The 16,233-nt window shown below is 47.7% G+C and overlaps 1 long non-coding RNA gene across 7 annotated transcripts in view; it reads right to left on the bottom strand.

Moving 5' to 3' along the window:
• Positions 1–15,534, bottom strand: part of LOC106730726 — a 64,067-nt gene extending 48,533 nt beyond the window's left edge. For 3 of the 7 annotated variants that reach the window (XR_004323769.1, XR_004323768.1, XR_004323770.1), the window contains exon 1: positions 14,838–15,139. This is a non-coding gene — a long non-coding RNA (uncharacterized LOC106730726). Of the gene's footprint in view, positions 1–14,837; positions 15,140–15,273 lie in introns of those variants that run through there. The other 4 variants (XR_004323771.1, XR_004323772.1, XR_004323774.1 and 1 more) reach the window with 4 other exon arrangements.
• Positions 15,535–16,233: the final 699 nt, after the last annotated feature.

Genomic DNA, 16,233 nt, shown 5'->3' with positions numbered 1-16,233 from the left:
TTTGGTAAACCAAATAGTAAGATATTTCCTTAATACCATAAAGAGTATCTATTCCAGACTAACAACTAACATCGCTCTACTGAGACAATCAAGGGAAAAATACAGAAAAGGGAAAGGCTAGGATATATCCTGTGGTGTTGAACTGGCACTGGAGGTATTAGTGTGAAGTGATGTGTTTTAACAAATACAGATTGCTCAATGTGAAAAATAGATACGTGTGTGTGTACACACATCTGTTTCTTAGCTCTGCCCACCATGAGGTCCTGAAAGCAATGAGATTCCAGTAGCAATAAGCTACTAGCATCCAGATATTAGTTTCTAAGACTCCAGCCCCTGCCTGGTTTCCAGGAGCCCTTCAGGTCCCCTGCCTCCCCTCGCGGCTCCTCCCAGCTCTCCAAACCCAGCTCTGTGGAGGGCAGCCTTCCAGGCGGGGGGTGTCACCCCCTTGACGAGCCCAGGAGTTGCTTCCTTCCCACGGCCTTGACCTGACCTCTGGTGGAGAAAGACGAATCGGTGTATTTAGTCACGGTGGGGAGGGGTGGCTGGAGCCCTGGGCAGGCAGCACAGGAGATTTTTCCTTGGATTGAAAAGGAGGTTCCAGAGAGCCAGCCCAGAAGCCTCTGCGAGTCAGGGGCTTTCCCCAGGATCGTGCCTGGGGCAGACGCTTCACCTACATCAGCCAACTCCGCCAGCCCTGCATCCTTGTCACGTGGCCGTGGTAGCGGAGACCTACCTCGGATGAGACACAGACAGAAGCAAGACAGCTTCTGTAAGTTCCTCCACACCAGGCAGCTGGGGGTGGAGGAGGAGGATGCTGTGGTGTGTGACCGCAAGACCACGTTCTTAACGAACCCACCATCTGGACTCTTAGTTAAGACAGCCCACCGGGACGCAGAGGGGACGGAGTCTTCCAGGGGGGCATTCCAGGTCCAAGTCACTTCAGTCCACTCAGCTGACAGGTATTTCCTGAGCCGGGGACACAGGGTCTGAATCAAAGGTTGGGCAGCTTATCCTAACAGGTTTTCCCAAACTTGCGCAATGACAGACATCAGGGTCCCAAGTTAAACAGACACGTTCTGGGCCCGATCTCAGGCCCCCTGAACTCATCCCTAGGGGAGAGACCTGGGAATCTGCATTTTGACCAGCGTTCCAGATGACTGCTCCCTCCAGGTTATTTGGGAACTGGTGGCTCAGTGTCTCCTGCGCAGGCAGAGTGGGGCGAGCCTCGTTCACGGGCTAACCCCTCGTCACCAGGTGCCGCTCTCCTCCCAGTGAGAAGCACAAGGAGTGGGCCTTGCGTGGGCCCCACAGAGCTTCGGGCCTGAGACAGGGCTGAGGCTTTCTCTCATCCCGACTGTTGCCACAGGGCCCCACGGGCCCCCTGAAAGCTCACGGTGGTGGTTTCTCCAACTTGACGTGGCCAAACCAGAACCTGGTTTGTTTCCACACGTGGCATGCTGTTCCCCCATCTTCCCATCTCCCTCAGTGCTGCCATTGTCCACCAGTCATCCAGACCCAAACCCCGCTAGTCTTCCTCGCATCCTCTCCTTCCTCCCCATCCCCAGCAAGTCCTGGCAGCTCTCCCCACAAGACACGTCTCAAGTTTGCTGTCTCTGCATCAGCTCTGCTGCACCCAGACCAAGCCTTCCTCAGGGACCACCTGGGCCTGAGCAGGAGAACCCAGCCCCTCCCCAACCCCCTCCCACCTCTCATGTCACCACCCAACGTGACGCTTTTTAAAAGGAAACCAGATCAAATCCACCCCTGCTTAAAATGCTTAATGGTGACCCAATGCAACTAAAAAAACATCCTAACCCCAAATCAGACTATTCTTTCCACGGGGGGAAGGAACATTTTCGTCTAGTTCATTGCTCTGCACCCCAGACCTGGAACTGAGTTTACTGGCAGTCGTTTCCATAATTAATTATTCCTTTACAGTAACCCAGGCCGCTTCCTGTTGAACTGTATATGAGTGAAACAGGTGGCAATGTGACAACAGTAAGCCAGTGCAACACCCCTAAGTGGGAGGGGCAGTGGGTGACTCGGGAGTACAAAGAACAGGCGTGTCTCCACGCAGGCCAGGGAGGAGGCCGGGGCCAGGGGCTCCCTCACTGGATCAGGGCTCTCCCAGCTGAGGGACAATGAGGGGCTGGCAGGGCTGACAGGCGTGGGCCCCTTGGACCTGGACTGGGGTGGCTTGTCAATAAGAAGCAAAGTCACAACTTTGATGGCAAACACACCCTCAGTGCTCTGGGTCTCTGTGGGCTTTCCAGGGCTCTAGAGGACCCAGCTGTGTTGGGTCCATTGGCTTCCCCACCTGTGTGTGTACAGAAGGTGATGCACCAGAAATGACCTCAGTTCCAAGAACACAGATTGCGGTGGATGGCGTCCTATTTTAAGCAGCGAGTTCTCAGAATTCAGGCTCTGCAGAGACATGGATATATAATGACCGTTACATTGATTGAGGGGTGGGTGGCAAGGAGAAGCACTGATCCTAAATCCTGGATAGGAAGACAAATTCTAGGCCAGCAGTGAGAGAAGAAATGTCTGTAATGAGAAAATTGAGACTATGCCAGAGACTAATGTTAGCCTTGGGAATGGCCATGAGAGAAAAAGAGCAGATAACGGGGAATCTGGAAGGAACAGTTAACTGTTCATTTACCAAGCATTTACGATGTGCCTGCTCTGGGCTGGCTTTCAGGGTGTTAAGGAAGAGACAATGTCTCCTGCTCTGTGTCCCCATAGGACACTTCTCATAGTCCAAAACTGTCCACCATGTTGTACTGTATTACCTGGGCTGGGGGCTCCACCCGATGGGGACTGTCATTTCTGTGAGCCTAGCACAGAGCTCAGCTGAAGTGGGGGCAGGGGAGGGGCAGGAATAGGGTGGGGACCCTGAAGCTTTTCCCTGGAGAAAATTTCATCCTAGGAAAATACCATTCTTTGTCACAAGGTGGCACTCAAGGCTCATACAGTTTTGGACATAGTTTTTTGTTTGGTTGGTTGGCTGGGGTTTTGTTTTTTGTTTTTTGTTTTTTGTTTTTTGTTTTTTGTTTTTTGTTTGTTTTTTTTTTTTTTTTGAGAGCTGAAAGTACTCAAATATTATCTAAATCCCACCATAGTTTTTTGTTTGGTTGGGTTTTGTTTGTTTTTCTGCTTGCTTCAGCAGTACATATACTAAAAATTGTTTGTTTTTTTTTAATGTCTGGAGGGGAATCTGTTGTTCTCAAACAGCTGACCCCCCACCCCAATCAAATTTTAGTTTTTCTTTAAACCCAAACTCTCGTCTGTGTAAACAAGCCAAACGATGGGCTTCTGAGCTGTCTGGGCACCAGGCTGAGTTGACTTTTTGGATGGTTGTGAGATGTGGGGTTGGTTTGACTTGGTACCCAGAAAGCTTGCTTCTCTACTCTGAGCCAGCATGGGCTGGGCTACATACCGTTGCCTTGCTGGTCTTGAGCCAATGGGTCTGCTCCAAGTGCACCCATGAGTTTCACTGGAATTATTGGGGTGAAGAAATTCCTTTACAGAGGGACCCGATAGTGCTAAGGCTGTAAGTCTGAGTTTCTAGAGAGCTGCCTGTGCATGAAGATAACACAGAGAAAAGGAGCACTGAGAGCTGGGGAGAGGGGGACAGAAGCCCAGGGAACCCTTGTGCCTAAAGCCAGCCCTGGACTTTCCAGTTGCATCAGCCAACGTCAGCCAATAAATTCCTTTTCAGCTTAAAGCCAGTGTGAGTTGGGTTTCTCTCTCTCGACACTGAAAGAGTTCTTACTAATACATTTACAGAAAGGTCCTTGTCCTTTGTGGTTTAATCAGCCAAAGGTGCAGATAAGGTTCGGTCTCTAGGGTCAGCTACTTGTGTCTGAACCAGGAGGTCCAGGCAGCAGCTTCAGAGGTGCCCAGCACCTAGAATCCAGACACCGTGCCGGGCGCTGGACATCTCTGGGCCTGAGGAGATGGCGAGTAAAGCAACCTCTGAGTCCTAGCTCTGTGCTAATAGTGATGATGATGATAACTAACAATTCAGATGAAAACAGAATTTTTTTTTTTAGCGTTTTGGGGTGGGCGGGGATAATTAGATTTATTTATTTATTTATTTTTAGAGGAGGTCCTAGGGATTGAACCCAGGGCCTCGTCCATGGTAAGCATGCACTCTACTGCTTGAGCTATACCCTCCCCCGAAAATGGAATCTTGAAGAGATATCTGCACCCCAATGGTCATTGCAGAGTTATTCATAATAGCCTAGACATGGCGGACAATCTAAGTTTCCATCAATGGATGAATGGATAAAGAAAATGGAGACATAGATGAATAATATTCAGCTATGAGAAAGAAGAATATCCTGCCACTTGCCGCAACGTGGATGGACCTTGAGGGCATTATGCGAAGTGCAATTAGGCAGAGAGGGACAAATACCGTATGATATCACTTTTATGTGGAACCTAAAAAAGCACCAAACTCATAGAAACAGAGACTCGGAATGGTGGTTACCAGGGGCTGAGGGGTGGGAGAAATACACAGACGTAGGTCAAAGGGTATATATACATTGCCAGCTGTAAGATGAGTAAGTTCTGGGGAGCTACTGCCCAGCATGGTGATTATAGGTAATAATTCCGTATTACATACTTGAAAGTTACTAAGAGGATAGATCTTAAATACTCTCAGTACAAAAAAGAAATGGGGGTTATGTGACCTGATGGAGGTATTAGCTAAGATATTGTGATAATAATCATTCTGCAATATACATGTATCAAATCAACACATTATGCACCTTAAACTTATACAATGTTATATGTCAATTATATCTCAATAAAGGCGGGGAGTCAGGGTGGAAATAATGGAACCTTTATGAGTAGTGTGTGCCAGACCGTGTTCTAAGTGCCTTACATGTATTAATTCATTTAACCTTCACGGCACTTCTGTGCAATGGGTTGTCCTCCCACCAACAGTGAGGAAACTAGATCTTATGAGACTCAGACACTTGGCCCAGGTCACTCACTGGTCAGAAAGAGGGCTGGATTTGAGTTGAGTCAGTAGAGGCGAGGAGCCCAAGGGAACCTCCTCAGAGCTGGGACCCAGGGCACAAGCTGGAAATGGGACTGACTAGCTACTGATCCCCGTCCCAGGCTCTCCCAAAACCCCAGCCAGGACAAAGCTGGTCCTGAGCATGGATGGAAGCTAAGCCTCCACGTGTGGACCAGCAGCTTCTCCTGTGGGGACAGAAGTCACCAGCACAATTAGTTGAGCTTTGGAGTAAGACTCATGTCCAAATCCTGGACCCATCACTTAGCAGAGGGGCACTGAACTTCTCTGAACATCAGTTTCCTTGTCTGTAAAATTGGGCTAACAGAATATCCAGTTTACAAGATTATTGTAAGGATTCCAAGAGCTCCTGCAGATACAAAGATACAGTGCTGTGCCCAGTGCCCATTGAGCTCTCATTAAATGCTCATTATCAGAGTTATGTATGAGATGGGAAGAAAGTGACTGGGAGACAAAAGAAAAAGAAAATCTAAGAGGCTCTGGAACTTTGAAAGTAAGACAGCAGAGGAAAGGTAACAATTCTATGTATCAGTGGTTCTTTGCCTGGGTGACCCACTGAAATTACTTTGGAGCTTTGATCAAAATCCGATACCTGGACCCCACCCCTAGACCAATTACATCAGAATCCTTGGGGATGGGGCCCAAACATTGGTCTTTTTTGAAAACACCCCAGGTAACTAACATCCATCCAGGGTACAGAGCCGCTGCTGGGGGCCACAAGAGTGTGGTCTGGCAGCGACTAGTGAGACCCTCACCAGCTTTCTTCCCACAATAGAAAAGGGTGGTCTCTTCGACAACAAAATCAAAGCTCAGGGCCCCACTCTGATAGTTGAAATATACACAAGGTTTGGACAGGTCTGTTCTCCACCCTGGTGTTGTAATTAACACTTCCTCCCGGCTTTGGTGACATGGTGACAGATGCATGAAATGAATACGCTAGGAGATTAAATAACGAGGAGATGTTATGCCAACAAAATTAACTCGTCCGGCCTCGTTCCTTAGCAACTGCGCTATTATTTCAGGTTTCCTCCCCAAGCCTCTGGTTGTTCTCACCACTCCCTTTCATTAAAATGCGAGGCATCGCATTTATAACTTTAATGAAAGGGAGAGAAAGGCAAGGAATGAGGCAAAAGAAACTTCCAGCTGCCCTTCAAATCGCATCAGGCCTGCCCCAGACAAATAGGATCAAATTGGCAACTTATAAATGAGGGTGCTTATTTCATTTTCCTGCAGACATAGCATTTCGTGCCCGTTCGAGGCTTCACAAAGCAGCCCTGCCTTTCATGAAAACACATGCATTTGCCAGTCCAATCTGGGGCTGCCCAGATAGTGAATGTGTGGGACTCAGGCCCTGAATGCAAGAGCACAGAACACAGTGTCCTCAGAAGAAAATCACTTTTGTGCAGCAGAAATAGACACGGTAACTGGCTGATTGTCAGAAGGGACGGGGGGAAGCCCTCTTCTTTCTAAACTGCCCAGTTGAATTGCCAAAGACCCATCTTCCTCTCAGATGGTGTCTTTCCTGGGTGACCAGCAAGACCAGGCTTGGCTGAGCTTTCCCATCTGACTGACAGTGTCTGTGGGTCTGGGCAGCAGGAGTCTCTGAGATCTGGTGCCTGGCCCAGAAACTTGGCTTCCTGTCATCCCCTAATCGGATCCAGCTGTGCTCTTGGCTGCCCTGGCCTGATCGTCTACTTTATTGACCACTGCGGGCTTCTGGTCTCAAATGAGTTTTTTTTAAGTGTCTGCCAGAAATCTCTGCCTGTAGAGTCTGTTGTTGTTGGTCTGTTTTATTCTTAAAAGCAGAGGTTGTTAACCAGGGTCAAGAATTCAGCGGGTCTGTGAAGTAGGATCACGTTAGTACTATAACTAAAATTTGGCATTTCCTTCAGTTATAAAAGGCATAGTCGAATAACAGACATCAGTGACTCTGTCCCCAGTAGAAATCACAGAACATTTGACATTATACTGCAATGGTGGCAGATTCCCAAAAGACCACTAATGCAAATCACTACTTCAGTACTACAGTGACCATGAGACCTATTGCTAGATATTTTATTTAATATATTAATAAATAAATGGATATATTTATATATGCCAAATGTGGGTGTTTCATGGTTTGATAGCCAAGTTTTAACATAATTGGTTCCCTCTGTAAACCTATGTGTTTTATTTTATGCACTTAAAAATAATATCTTGGAATTTCTGCTTCCAGGAGGATAGAATAGATGTAAATTTTCCTGTTCCTCCTGCTAAGCACAACCAAAAATCCTAAACATTATACATAAAGGAAAACATAAGATTCTGAAAGACAGAAGGAAGGAGGCAGACCAGCTAGACGCGTGGTGAAGTCCCTTAGGTAGCCCAGACTTGGAGCTGAAAAAGCTGGCAACACAAAAATGCCACTAAACATAAGTTTAAAAAAAAAAATGCCCCCGACCCCCCCCCAAAAAAAAACCTGTTGTCTCAGGACAAATTCAGGAAAGAAGCTTAGCAAGACCAATAACTTTCAGGCAATAAATACTCTCTATTCCAGCCAAAGACCACAGGAAAACTGTGGCCACAGCCACACCAACAAAAGCCAAGTGGGGAGCCTAGACTCCCACTCTCACGAGGCACCCCAACACCCTCATTGAGGTGGTAATGGGAGGGCCAAGACGGGAGGCAGGATTTTCATCTGCGCCAGAACCTAACGAGCCCCTACCACATTCCACATCCCAGCCAGGACATCTACCTCCACCCAGCAGTATTAAGGCATTCCTACCCCTCCACACTGGGCTGGTATCAGAGGAGACCTAAGAAGAGTCAGGACGTTTAGCAGTAACAGAACATCCCCTTGTGTGTCAACAGAGGCCGAATGGAAGACCTGAACATCTATGTCCACCTGGCAGTAATAAAGCTGTGCCTCCCCCTCCCCCTCCCCAAATGCAGTCGAGGAGCTCAGCTGAAAGAAAGGTTTAAATAAGATCCAGAGTCTCAGTATACAAAACAAAAATGTTCAGGTTTCCATCAAAAATTACTCTTCATACCAAGAAAAGCCACAATCTCAAACTGAATTTTATAAAAGATACTTAAATGAGGTCAAGACCGAGATGAAAGTGATGTTAGAAATATCTGACAAAGATTTTAAAGGAACTGTGATTAAAAAATACTTCAGTGAGCAATCATGAACACATTTGAAATAAGTGGGGAAAAAATAGAAACTTTCTGGAAAGAATTAAGTCTCCTCAAATAAATAGAATTTGTAAATAACAACTAAATGGAAATTTTAGAACTGAAAACCAATAACCAAAATTTAAAGATTTAATCTAAAAGCTCAGTGGATGGCTCGACAGCAAAATGGGGGAGACAGAGGAAAGAATCTGTGAACTGAAAGACAAGACAATAGAAAGTATCCAATCCAATAAAACAAAAATAAAAACAGAAAAATCGTCTGGGAAAAAAAAAAAAAAAAAGAACAGAGCCTCCAGGACCCATGGGGCTACAATGAAAGACCTAACATTTGTGCCATCAGAGTCCTGGAAGGCAAAGCCAGAGAATGAGGCTGAAAAGCAGTGGAAGAAATACTGGCTAAAAACTTCTAGAACTTGGAAAGACAAAAACCTGCAGATTCAAGCTGCTAAGAAAACCCCAAATAGGACGAAGCTAAAGAAATCTGTGCCAAGACACATCATAATTAAACTTATGAAAACTAGAAATAACACAAAGTCCTGAAAACAGCCAGAGGGAGAAAAATGACAACTACCTACAGGGCAAAAACAATTAGAATGACTGTGGATTTTTCATCAGAAACCAGGGAGGCTAGATCAAAGTGAAACCATATTTTTCTAGTGATGAAAGAAAATAACTTTCAACTCAAAATCCTATACATCAAAACCAGTCAGGACATTCTCACGTAAAAGAAAACAGAGAATTTTTTTTGCAAACACACCTACCCTAAAAACAATGGCTAAAGGAATTTCTCTCAACAGAAAGGAAACAATAAAAAGATTCTTGGGACATGAGGAAAGAAGATTTAAAGTGGTAAGGAAAAATAGAAAACTCATGAGTTTTGTAAATTACGTTTGACAGTTGAAGCAAAAATTGTAACACTGACTGATACGGTTCTAAGTGAATGAAGAGAAAATATTGAAGACAATTATATTATAAATGGGAGAGGGTAGAAGGACACAAAGGAAGGTAAGTTTTCTGTGCTTCACTGAAACTGGTAAATTGCTGACATCAGTAGCCTGTGAAAAGCTATGTACGTACAGTGTAATACGTAGCACAATCATTAAAGAAGCCAAACGAAAAGATACACTCAAAAAACACTATAAACAAATCAAGAATAATCCTAAAAAATATTCAAGTAACCCCCAGGAAAGCAGAAAAAATTGAAAAATGAAAAACAAAACAAATGGAAAAAAAAACTGAATGACGAGTTAAGTCTCGATATATCACTAATTACATTACATGTAAATAGTCTAATACCCAAATTAAAAGACAGAGACTGAGAGAGCGGGTTAAAGACATGACCCAACCAGATTCTGTCTCCCTGGCACTCCCATGGTAACTCACATCCAGTGACTGACACATGGGGAATGGTCCCACGCTTCCTGTCTTCAAGACAAGACATCCTAGATACTTCTATAGGGTTGGCTGAGGCCTCCACTGAGACTGCCCTGTCACTCAGCTTCTCCTTCTGACCAGTTATCTCCTTCCCTTTCTTTCTCTTCCCCGTCCATCCACAGGTTGTTGATCTTTAAAGTTCTCCTTAATAACAGCCTACATGCTAATCTCTGTCTCAGAGTCTGTTTCTCAGAGACCTCAACCGGCGACACTGATTTTCCAATGTGTTAAGCTGAGCTCCGAGCTGAGTAGGAGTTGCGGGATGTTATGGACTGAATAGTGTCTCCCCACCCCCTACCAAGTTCATATTAAGCCCTAACCTCCAATGTGACTGTATTCAGAAATAGGACCTTTAGAGATAATTAAATAAGATCGTAAAGGTGGGATCCTAATCCCATATGACTGGTGTCCTTATAAGAAGAGGAAGGGACACCAAGGATGTGCACACACAGAGAAAAGGCTGTGTGAGGACAAGTAAGAAGACAGCCACCTGCAAGCCAAGGAGAGAGGCTTCAGGAGAAACCAAACCTGCTGAAGCCTTGACCTTGGACTTCCAACCTCTAGAACTATGAGAAATAAGTTTCTGTTGTTTAAGCCATCCAGTCTGTGGTATTTTGTTTTGGTAGCTATCCTATAGACTGAATTGCTGTGGACTAACCCCCAGTGTGTTGGTATTTGGAGATGGGGCTGTGTGCCGACCATGGGGAAAGGGTGATGAGTATGCTTTGTGAGCATTAAATGAATGCAAAACAAACCACCCTGAATGAATGGACTCATTAGGACACCCATCTGAACTGCCTTGACAGGAAGCATGAGAAATGGACAGACGTGTTCTTTCCATGATCTTTCCTGTCTTAATCCAACCAAGCAGGCTGATTTCTATTCAGGTTTTAGCTGCAGTCCCAGAATGTTATTACCTCTTGATTATCATAATGAGCACCTGAGTAGTAATAGCCTGACAAATTGCTCCTGTACTTGTGTATGTAGTGGGGCACTCATTCAAGCAGTCAAAGCATCCTCTATCCTTGCAAATGGAAAATCACCAGTATCATATGTATACATACGTGTGTGTATATATTACATATATGTGTGTGTGTATATATAGATCTGTATGTATGTGTGTATATATATATTATATATACACAATGTTATACATACATATATTATATATACACACACACACACACATATACACATACAGGCAATAAATATTTGCAGGGAAGAAAAGGAGGAAGGAAGGAAGGGAATTTCATCTAATGATAGAATTCCAGACCTCAATTGGTCAGAATTCAAAGAGGGCATGAGTTTGCTTGGGAGACCCTCCGAGGGTTTGGGCTTCGTCTCAGAGCCAGCCTCTGTACAGCAAGAGACCAGCTGTCTGAACATCAAAGAATACTGCAAACACAGAGCAACAGAGGCAGGACAACCTACCACCATGTTGGGAAACACCTGCTTCTTGAGAGAGAGCAGTTTAGTGAGGGAGGAATCTGAGCTTTGGAGCAGTCTGCCTGAGTTGGATTCTCAACTTTATGGCTATCTGACAAGCCGTATGTTCTTGGACGAGCTACCTAGTCATTCCGTAACTTACTTTCCTAACCTATAAAATGAAGTGTAGGTAGATTGCAAATGACCACAAACACTTTGCAGCTCCTTCCATTAGGAGGTGGGGATAATCGTAATTCCTACCTCACAGAGCTACTGTCCATCTGTAAAATTCCAGGCTACCTGGCATGTAGTAAACTTTCAATAAAATGTAGCAATAGTTAATACTATTATTATTGTTATTTGTCATGATTATCATGTCACTCGTGTGGTACAGGACAGTGTGACAAGAAGGGGCTTCAGAACCAAGTGTACCAAGGGCAGCTGGACCTGAGCCCCCACTGTGAGCACCACTCCAGGCCCACCAGGTGCTCCGAGGGACCTGGAAAGAACACGGATGCGCTAAGACCCCTGCAGGGCTGCCTTCACCCCGGTAGAGTCCTCTTGTCTTGCTAGAAGCTGGATGGAGAAAATGCTCGAAGGAGACAGTATCTTACACATTCAAGGCACCTGGGAAGCACCCTTCCTGATCTCGGCCAATTAACTGAGAATTTCTCAGTTCAACAGCAGAGGGATGTGTTTCCTAGCAAGATTTTTCATTTTCAACACAGCTACTCTAGCAACACTTTTTTGGAATTAATTCCCAAACAGCATGTTTTAAATATATGATTCCACACCAAGAGGGTCTTCTGTAATAGGTCTCATGTAGGGTCTGGGACCCTGTGATTTCTAAGAGCTGTGCAGTGATTCTGAGAAGTGTTGTGGCTGGCCGAAGGCAGAGGCAAAGGGAGGGGTGACCCCCCCACACACACACAGAACCTTAAGGGCTAAAACCTTCTAAACCTTCTAAACCTTAAAAGCAGGCAGTGTGGTGTGGTGGGTGAGACACTGACTTGGAACCAGGGGATCTGGATCTGAATTCCAGGGCCACCACTGCTAGCATGGATAAGTCACTTCCCTTCCTCCCCCCAACCCCCACAAATGAGAATAACACCTGCCTTAATTACCTCCTGGCATTGTGGTCAGATATAACCACTCTTATGTATGTTTGGGAGGTGCCAGGCTCTGGGGATACACTGGTGAATACAGCAAATATGGCTTCTGCCCCCACAGAGCTCCCATTTGTACAGAAAGACAAAGAAATGTGTCACTGCACATCATGATGAGTGCTATGAAGAAAGCAAACGAGGGGCTAAACTAAAGAATAAGAGGCAGTGAAAGGGCTTCTCAGAGGAGGTGACATTCCAGCTGAAGGCAGAGACAGATCCAGACAGAAGAAGAGCCAAGGAGGGACAGTCCAGGCAGAAGGCACAAAAATAGGAAAAGTCATGTTATTATAAACAGCATTCCAGAAGCACCAGGCCAAATTTAGGACTGACTGGGCTACCCGTGGTTCCAAAGAGGAGCTTGGCCATTGATAACATCAAGGTTCTACATTGACTTGTGTCCCCACCGAAGTTCATATGTTGAAGTTCTAACTCCCATGTCTTAGTTCATTGAGTTGCTAACATTTACTCCTCACTGTTCTGGAGGCTGGAAGTCCGAGATCAGGGTGTCAGGGTGGTCACGTTCTAGTCAGTGTCCTCTCCCAGGCTGCAAATTTCTCACAGCCTCAAGTGGTGGCAGTGGAGCTAGGTAGCTCTGTGGGGGGGGGGGGGGTCTCTTTTATAAAGGCACTAATCCCATTCACGAGGGCTCCACCCTCATGACCTAATCACCTCCCAAAGGCCCCACCTCCTAATATCATCTCCTAATCCCATCACCTTGGGGGCTAGGATTCCAACATATGAATCTGGGGGGACACATTCAGAACATAGTACCCCAGTAGCTTGGAATGTGACCTTATTTGGAGATGAGTCTTTACAGAGGTAATCAAGTTAAAACAAGGTCATCAGAATGGGCTCTAATCAAATGTAACTGGTATCCTTATAAAAAGGGGAAATATGGACACAGACATACACAGGACAAAGCCATGTGAGGAGGAGGCAAAGATAGGGGGCTGGCTACTTCTGAAAAAATAAACGAGGAACACCAAAGATGGCCAGCAAACCAGGACCAAGGGAAAAAGCATAGAACAGATTCTCCCTCATGACCCTCAGAAGGACCCAATCCTACTGACACTTCGACCGCAGACTAACGGTTCTGGAGACTGGGCTCCCAGCACGTGGCCTAGGGGGGCGCTGGGGGGTCTGCCCGCCCGGGAAAGCAACACCAACCAGCCACTCCAGGCGAGCCCCTGGGAGAGTCAGCGCGGGTCCCACTCCTTCTCTAGACCAGCTCCCTTTCCTCTTCGCCCCTCAATCCGGTCGTTTCCACAGTTGGAAGGATGCGGACTCCTGAAATCCCCACCACATACACAAAATAAGTGGTTTTCGTGTTACTTTCCACTTAGATATAACGCTCAGGAAATAGGCAAATGACAGGTGAGGCAGTGGTGCCAGAAGCAGGACAGGGAGCCCAGCACTCTCCAAGAAGCCCCTCCGCCCACCCCGACCGACCCATCCACCCTCGAGTGCTGGTTGCCCACCTGTTTGCCGCGCGGGCAAGGGCTCAACCTTGCCGGAGCTCCTGATTTCCGTCTTGGAAATCAGACTTCGTTTCCAGAACGATCAAGGGACGCCTAAGGAACTAAATGCGGATCGTCTAGAAGAACAAGACGACAGAACCTGCCGTGGAGAGATACCCCAGAGTATGGCTCATCCGTGCCAGGGCTGGAACTGGCTGCCCAGGGCAGGAGATGCTGCCCGCTGACCGCTTGAGTCCATCGTTTCCAGCGATCTCCAGTGCCAAGATGTCTCGTAGAACCGCGAGAGTGCCTGGTCCCGCCGGCCGGGGGCATAGACCAGCACTGCATGCTCGCATCCATCACTCCCCTGCTCCCCACAGGGCGCGCCGTAGTACCGGGAGCTGGTGCCGGCGAAAGAGCAAGGGAGAGGGGCTGAGATCCCAGTCACGGCTCCTGGCCTCCCTTGAGTTCGAGGAATAGAAGAGTTAGGGAGAGAGGTAGGGGGTGGAGGCTGAGGGCAAGACCCTGAGTTCGACAAGAATTGGACACCATCGTGGGTGGCGCAGATGGCGGTGGCGCCAGAGAAAGAGAAGTGGCAGGGCATTGGAAGAGCGCTGTGGATGAGGCTCACGCCCAGTCTTTGGAACAGATGAAGACATGCAAGAGATGGGAAAAGGCGGGGCAGACGTTGCAGGCCGCCGGGAGGAGCAGCAGAAGGCTCGGCGATCCCTGCTTCTGCGCTCCGCCCGGGGGCGCTCGGTGGCGAGGCCCGGCCGCGCTCAGAGAGGGGTTGGGAGGACCGCGAGTCTCCACCGGAGACCACACGGAGGCGACCTCGGAGGCGACCGCGGCGTGCCCTTGGTGCAGGCCAGGCGCTCGTGCCCAGGACAAGGTCAGCGACAGAGGCGTGCAGCCCTTCAAGCGCCGCCAGCGGCGGTAACACCACAAACTCATACACGGACCCGGGGCGAGGACGGTAAGCCGAAACACTCACGCGGCGTGGTCGCAGGATGGCAGAAGGACCACGAGGTCGCAGAGGAAGGCTGCTGACACCCAGCGCGGCGGCTCGAAAGCGTAGGCCAACGTCAGAGGCACACACGTGGGCACAGGAGTGATCCCCGGGACCCAGCTTACCCTTGCGGGGACGGGAGGCACTAGAGGTGGCGCTGGACGTGCTGGCTCAGGGTGCCTCCAGCCCAGGAGGTTCCTGGTTCCCCGCGCGGCTCTCCTCCAGGCCTGCGATCCTCCTGCTCCACTGGGAACACCACCACCTTTGCAAGACACCTGCTGTGGGAGATGACCCTGGGTGTCCCTGATGGAGCCAGGTCAGGCAACAGGACAATGCGTTTTGGCCAGGTCGTTTGGCTTTGGCTCAGCTGCACATTATTAGTCTCACTTTAAGCCTTTAAAAGAATCCATCTCCCAGAAAACCACATTTTCTGTGAAAATACTCACAAACTCTAATTATATCACCGAGAGAAAGGGGGGTTTGCTGGAGGAGACTGGGGTTAGAAGGAAATAGGAATAGAGGCTTGTCCTAGAAAGAGTTATGGCCATTGAAGGCACCTACCAGCGCTCCAGTTTTGCACCTGTGACCACTCTTGGGTCTTCTTTGCAATAAAAAGGAGGTCAGTGTTTCCCCAGCATTTGTCCCGCAATGGACAGCATCCTCAGAAGGACTGGGGCCACGCAGAAAGCTGCTTGTGGCACAGCCAGCATGGCCAGGCCACCAATCTGACCGCCCTGGGGCATGTTATGCTACAGCACTGTGCCCCACCCCTGGGGTGACTGAACCAGTATCCTAGGATGAAGACCCAAGGGTGATTGTGGTGTTCTGGGCTAGAGAGGAAGCCCAGTGCCTGACTTCTAACCCAGAGCTCAAGCCTGGAGCTTTTATTTGTTCCTGCTCAAAGGATCTTTTTCGTTACTTGGCAATGACTGAGTGTGTGTGGTTGCAGAAAAGGGTGTAGCTTTCCATGCATCATTAGATGTCATTCCAGAAGGAGGAGTTGAGTTCTGGGGCTGGGGTATTTAGTCATCAGCAAGCCAAGAAGAAAATTTTTTGAGAGCTGAGGGAGGGAGGCAGGGAAGGATTTAAAGAGACTATTTGTCCTTTGCTTTTTCTGGCTCAGGTTTCTTTGCTCCAACCCCAAACATCAAAATGAAACACATTTGACCTTTTGTTGTCAGGTCCCTCTTGAGAGCTCTGCATGAGATTTATCACATCAAGGGCCCTGTGGGGATTCTGGGCAAGCTCCTGTTATCCACCTCTGCCTGGTGCTTGCCTGTGAAACAGTAATTGTGTGAGCTCCAAGACCCCATAGTGGGCAGGAAATTCAGTGAGCAGCAGCCCCTGACTTATTCGGTGCAGCCAGCCCTCTGAAAAGGGCTTAGCCAGGGATCTCCCCAACATGATTCAGCAGAAGATGGGTGTTTGAATCCTACCACCTCTCCTGCCCTAGGGTGGAGGGAGCGTCCGATAGGTTCCAAAGACTGACTGGGAATGTAGAGTCTTTTAACAAATCAAGAT

This window comes from Camelus ferus, chromosome 11 (assembly GCF_009834535.1).
Source record: "Camelus ferus isolate YT-003-E chromosome 11, BCGSAC_Cfer_1.0, whole genome shotgun sequence".
NCBI classification, from domain to species: Eukaryota; Metazoa; Chordata; class Mammalia; order Artiodactyla; family Camelidae; genus Camelus; species Camelus ferus.
This window is presented reverse-complemented; position numbering and strand designations above follow the sequence as displayed.